At 54.1% G+C, this 6590-nt stretch overlaps 1 long non-coding RNA gene across 1 annotated transcript; it reads left to right on the top strand.

The window, feature by feature from the left end:
• The first annotated feature begins 3791 nt into the window (after positions 1–3791).
• Positions 3792–5958, top strand: LOC114006768 (uncharacterized). Its single transcript, XR_003548452.1, has 3 exons — positions 3792–4078; positions 4842–4909; positions 5765–5958. It is a non-coding gene; the product is annotated as an uncharacterized LOC114006768 (long non-coding RNA).
• The last annotated feature ends 632 nt before the right edge of the window (positions 5959–6590 follow it).

Raw genomic sequence — 6590 nt, forward strand, 5'->3', positions numbered from 1 at the left:
TGGTAATTTCGACATTCCTGCCATGGCTGAGTCTGAGGTGCGTGCTCTATCCCTTTAAGCTGTGCTTTTGGCCCTACATTATGTCTTGTCATTTTCTTGATGGTTGGACATGGCATCCTCAGTAAAAGGAACAGCTGTAAATGATGTCTATATGGTCATGCATGGCAAAATCACATTTCGATGGATTGTAAATGTGACGGGGGCCCCTCAAGGAATGAATAGACTACACCGGCCGTCCCCAACCTCTTTGGTCCGGGGGAGCAGAGTTGTGGAAGACAATTTCTCCATGGAAGATGGCGGGGTGATGTCTTAGAGAGTGCGGGAGCTGGACCTCCCATGTGCACAGTCCACTGGTGGGTTCATCTGATGGGGGCAGGGCTCAGGTGGTAATACTAGCTATGGGGAGCAGCTGTAAATACAGAAGAAGCTTCTCTCACTTCCCCCGCTGCTCACCTCCTGCAGTGTGGCCCAATTCCTAACAGGCCATGGGCCAGTACTGAACCATAGCCCAGAGGTCAGGGTCTCCTGGGCTCCATCCTCCAGCCTAAGTTAGGACCAGTGGAACCACCCACGTTCGTATCAGCACACTCTAGGACACCCCGCAATGATTAAGTCACCTGGGGAGCATTTCCTGGAACAGTCCCATCGTTAAACCATGCATGATTAGGTAGTGGTGAGACTCGGAGTGTGTGTGTGGGGTAGCGGGTGCCATAGTCCTGCGGGTAGACCTCAGTCTCTCAGTGAGCCTGTTCCGCCAACTGTGAACTTCGCAAGTGCTTCTCAGTCCCCCAGCCCTCCGTGGGTAGGACGCGATGGCTAGAGGGAGCGACTGGTGGGTGTTTCTCTTCCCTGAAGTCAGCTAGGTTCTGATGAAACCTCAGGATTCAGGCTCTGGTAAGTTTCTCCTGAGGTCAGGCCTTGTTCAGAACGGAATGCTCTGGTGTGTCTCAGAATGGTCTCTCCTCTCCCCCTCCAGGAACACAAGAGATTTCCCTGATAGCCCCTGGAAGAATCCGGTGGTACCTCTAAGGTAAAAGTCACCCCCGAAACAAGCCACCCCACCTGGAGTTCTGTTTTGGAGTTTCTGGTTTAGGATGCATGCACTTTGCCTGAGAGAGACAGAGAGAAAATGAGAGATCAACGCTCCAGGGGTGGGGGGATGGCCAGACTGCAGTCCCTCCTCCTCCATTCTCCTCTCATGCACGCACAGACACCTAGGATGACTTTCAAGCTACTGGGTCTGGAACTCAAACTGTGCAGCTGAGCACGTGAGATCCTGTGCCTTAACCTCCATGCCACCTGTCGGCCCTTACCAGGCCTTCTTAACTCTCGGGCTTGTCCACACCAAGCCTGCGTGAGTCGGTTCCACCTTCGCTTTCCTACCCGGCCCTGGTCCCGGCAGAGGTTTCTCCTCCGTAAGCTGACTCTGCATCCCTAGCCTCTCCAGCTTGGCGGCAGCAGTCCACTCTGTGACCTCGGGCCACTACGGAGCCAAGGGCCAGGCTTTTCAGGCTGTGCATCTTTCTACTTGCTAGGACAGGTTGACTTCCGAGCTCCTAACATGTCAGAGCCTGTGGTCCCCTTTCCAGCTCGTGACACACAGAGATCTGGCGTGCGGTCCCCGTGCCCGCTGTGGCAGCCCTTAGGCGGGGACCTGCTCTTTCTGCCTTTGTGTTAGGCAGCAACTAAAATGCAGGTGTCCCCACTCAGTCTGTGAGGTGCCAGATCACTGACTAGCTTTCCTGGGTGAAATCCTCTCTAAGATGTAGGGGTCCCTGCTCAGTCTGCAGGGCGCCAGATCACTGACGAACTTCCCTGGGCGAAATCTTAGACCACTGATAGCTGTCAATCGAGGGAGGCTTTGCCTCTGCGAACCATTTGGAAATGCCTGGAGACATTTTCGGTTGTCCTGAGTGGGGAGATGCTCCTGGCCTCTCGGAGGTCCAGGATCTGATTAGTCATCCTACGTTGCACAGAACAGGCCCCACGACAAAGGAGCTTCCTCCAAAATGTCCAAAGTGTTGAGGTTAAAAAACTGTCATGATTTTTACCCCCATAGGACACATGTACTCACCAGAGAAAGACAGAGAGAGAGAGGGAAAGTGGGAAATCACCCCCCAGGGGGTATGGCCACACCACAGTATCTTCTCGGTTCTCCTCTCAGGTCTCTGGGCATGCATGCACACATGCACAAGTGAGTTTCAAACCACCAGGTCTGGGACTCAAATCCCAGTCAGTCATGTGGGAATCCAGCACCTAAACCACCCCACCACTGCTGGGCCTAAACTTCCTTGTATTTCCCGTGAGGTCCCCTTCCCCTGTTCCCATCCACCGGCTACTCCATGCCCACCTTCAACACAATTGCAGTGTTGAACCAAGCTGACACCTCCAATGGTATAATTCACAGCTTTACTCCTTAACTTGGTTATATCTTGGTCTTGTCACCATAGTTGGAATACCTGCCAAGATTCAGCTAACACTTTACAGAGGATCTACTGCCTAACCAGCAGGAGGCTTGTCATTCTCTCTGGTCCTGCTTCATCATTCTCATAAGGTTGCATCAAGCCCTTGCTCAATGGTACCAGGTTCACTGCTTCAATAGGACGGGAAGATGGGTCTACCTGTCTGTCCAAGGAGGGAGCTGAGACTCAGAGAGGTTAACTGACGTGCTCCAAATCACAGAGCTGTAACTGCCTTGCCAGTCGGACTCTGAGGGCACTGCTCTTTATAACATGCCAGGCTTCTGCTCTCCCTGCCGGGGGACAGCCCCACCATAACCCTTCACTCCGCTGGGCCTGGCAGGTGCCCAGGGCCCAGGCGGAGGCTAACAAAGTCTGGAAACCCAAGGCAGGGATGAGGAGGTGACACCATCGCGCTGGGGAGAGGAACAGAACCCTGTGTCCCAAGTCCCCACCCAGGTGCTCTGCAGGCCTCCCAGAGAGCGTGAACGGGTTTCGATGGGGATAATAGTCTCTCCAAACACACTCTCTGCCGCCTTTCCTATTGAGCCATTCAGCTTTCAAACGCTTGGTACATTAGACCAAAGGATGGGTGTTTTGTCTTCTTTTTTCCCCTGCCTTTTTCTTTTTTAGGGAAAGCAATTTGCTCCTTTCTGATTTAGAATGAGATCTGGCACGTGAGTGCTTGTTCTCCCTCATTCCCTGTCCCCACACCCCCTCCCCACCCTTCAGTTAAAAAAAAAGTCCAGGGCGGGGAGGGGGAATAAGAACACAGGATCCATGCTAAGCAAAACTATTTGCATAAGCTGTAGGCTTGGTTCTTAGCCTATGACAAATTCCTCTGGCTCGGCTACCTGCCAGCTGCGTTTTCATCGGGGCTGGCAAGACAACTGAAGTCTACATTCTGTACTAATTAACGACCTTCAGGGGAGAAGACCACCAATTGCAATGCCAGCACACTTCGCTTGTTAAGGGGGACAGGGGGCCTTGTTGGACAAGGCCCAGGCTTTTTTCTTAGGGTGGTGGGCGGGTAAGCAGGCCAGGAAGGGGAAGGGGTGGGCCGGGGTGGGGGTGGGGTGCAGTAAACTGACCAAGATAGCTCTGAAGGAAGGAGGGAGGTGAGGGGCTCTGCTCTGGGGAGAGGACTCCTGCTAAGCGGAGCTGCCGGCAGGGCAAAGCCCATGCCACAGCGGGCAGCCCTATCTGAAAACACCAGGACGCCTTATCGGGCTGGCTCCACGGTGGAGACTGTGTTAGCGCCTGCTGACCACACCCACAGGCAGATAGCGGGCTACGCGGGTGGCAACGCCTGGTGTGAGAACGAGATGCTGCCGCTGCAAGACACATAGCGGGGAAGCCCAGGGGTCCACGGACGCCATCTGTTCTTTAACTGTGGGGGTCTGGGGATGGAGCTGACGAGAGGACTTCTTAAGGAGCATTCGGGTGGGGCAGAGCCACGTGTGGTCTTGCGTGTGTAGCCATGGCCACGCCGCGAGGACAGCTTCCTCTTCACCTGGATGAAGACGCCCCCAGCTACGGCACACCAGGGCCTGAAAGGACCCTCAGATGTCATTCCATGGACACTCCTGGAGCAGGAGGGTCTTAGTAGCCACTCTCAGGTGAATGGGGACATCGTCGGTTTCTGCAGAGTGAAAGGGGGTTCCCAGTGTCCCCTCTTGCTGAGGCATGTGTGGAGTGGCATTGGCATCTCTCTGGGAGGACGTAAACAGAGTCCTTGGCTGGTGGTCTCTCTCCCAGGACCTCCCTCCTACGTGCTCAGCAGTGCCCCTCCTGGAGGGAAAACTGAGGCCCTGCTCGCAGCTCACCTGGTGCCACCTGGGTCACCAGGCTGCTGCCTGGAGCTGGCTCATTGCAGACACACGCACTTAGAGCTGAGAGGCAAAGGGGCCATTGTTCCTTCCCTGAGGAGGAGCCTGGAGTGGAGAGATGGGGGCCCCTCTGCAGGCCCCAGCCACCTCGTATCACCACCCCATGCTTCATTAAGGGAGTACAACGTGTCCCCGTGGTCGCCTGCCAGCCGGGATGTCCTGTGTGACAGCAGATGCAAAGAGAATGAACAGGCGGCTGAAAGGGCTGGGGACAAAAAGAGCACATTGTCCAAAGCTCTGAAAGGGCCGCCTGAGAGGGGACATATGCATCTGAAAAAGGACCCCAGCGCGTCTCCCCCGCTGGCCTCAGCCCCCCTCACCCAAACCTTCCACTGATACTGCACAATGAGGTCTCCAAGCTGGGCAGGGCCCGGCCAGCGCTGGGCCAGCCGCAGGCATGGGCTAGGGACCAAGTGTGGGGAGAAGGGTCTCAGAGGCTCAGGGTCCTTCAAGGGCAACTCTCTAGCCCTGTGCCCCGTCTACCACCCAACAGAATCATCTCATCACAGAAGACTAGACTGGACGTGCCTGTAGAAATCTGGCCCAAGCCCCGTTTCACAGGTGAGAAGACCAAGGCTTAGGACATGACTCACCACTGCTGGTCAGTAGAGGGGAGGCTGTATGAACACCCAGACCGCCCACTCCTGGTCTGGCGTCCTTTGGGTGCCACCGCTGTGTGTTCAGAGGACAGTGGTGGAATTTTCAAAGGGGTTAGGTATTCTCTCCGGACCTCCTCTCTGTGCTCCGCTAGGATATGGGGCTGAAACCCAGCTTCAAGGGAAGGTGTGTCACCATACAAATCTCAGGGTTGGTAGGATTTGTAAAGTCGGGACTCAGAGAAATGGGAGGAAAGGAAAAACTAGCTTATATACAAGCCGTTATTTGGTGGGTGACAACTTCATGGCTTAGCAGAAGTCATGGGTTTGCAGGACGAACGGAAGAGTCCAAGTCTTCTGCTTTGGTTTGCAAACCTGGGCAGCCTCAGCCTTAGAACGTCAGGGCTGACCTCACACCAGAGCCAGCACGCTTATCAAGACCCGCTCTCGGCCCAACACTGACTAATGGCCCGGTATCTGCCCTGCACCTCCCAGAGAGTCAGCAGAGGGTGGAATGTGATGTTATGAGTGAGGAATTTTCGTAGACTCTAGAACACTGTGAAAACTAGAAGACTTTCTAACATGAAACATCTTGGGGTGGGAGGTGCCCAGCAGGTGGCATACTGGTTAAGGTGCTGAATCCCACGTGGTTGACCACAGTTTGAGTCCCAGACTTGGTGGCTTGAAAGTCATGCCAGGCATATGAGCATGAGTGCTCAAAATCCTGAGAGGAGAGTGCAGAAGGGATTGCAGTGTGGCCATCTCTCCTGGGAGTGATTTCTCACTTTCTGTCTCTCTCTTTCTCTTTCTCTCCGACAAGCGCACATGCCCGATAGTAAAAAAATCTCTTTAAAAAAAATCTTGGGGGAAGCTGACCAGTCTCATGGCCTAGGAGTTAAAGAAGCTGGATCCTACATGACTGACGATGTAGTTCAAGTCCCAGCCTCGGCTGCTTGAAAATCCCATCAGGAACATGTGCATACATACCTCAAATTCCAACAGGTCGGAGAAATGTAGGAGAAAGGATTGTGGGTGGGTGGGTGTCCTGTGGGTGGGTGGGTGCGAAGGTGCTTTCTCCCTTTCCCATTCCCTCTCCCTCTGTCTCTCTGTCTCTCTGTTTCTCTGTCTCTCTGTCTGTCTCTGTTGAGTGCACACGCCCTCTGGCAGTTAAAACATCTTGGAAGATGTAGTCATCGTTCATCCCCCCTCCCCCCGTATTCCTTTGTAGGCTATTTTCTAAACCAGCAATTGCTCTTTAATTTAGAGTTTCTAGAGGAGGGGGGAGGATTTGATGGGAGTCAAGGTTCCTTTGAAAAACCAGTTGTCAATTCAGTAATACCTCCATCTAGCCAGAAGGCGCAAAGGGGCTTTCGAGGACGCAAATGCTTCCGTCAAGGACGGCATCTGTGGGCTCGCTCACCCTTCAGCCTGTCTCCAGTGACTTTTCTGACATAAGAAGGCCCCTTCTCCACCTGGGGCAGCTTCCTCTTTCCTCCTCAGCCCCTCCCGAGGTACACTAAGTGGACCCTACAGATGTGGACGGCATCTCCCTGGGAGATGAGCTCACCGGCTGTGTGCTGGCAGATGTGGGGAAGTCTATGTGGTCTCACAACAGCTGTTGGAAATTCTTATCCCCTGAAATTTTC

The sequence above is a fragment of the Tupaia chinensis genome, unplaced genomic scaffold (genome assembly GCF_000334495.1).
Source record: "Tupaia chinensis unplaced genomic scaffold, TupChi_1.0 Scaffold150288_1, whole genome shotgun sequence".
NCBI lineage: Eukaryota > Metazoa > Chordata > Mammalia > Scandentia > Tupaiidae > Tupaia > Tupaia belangeri.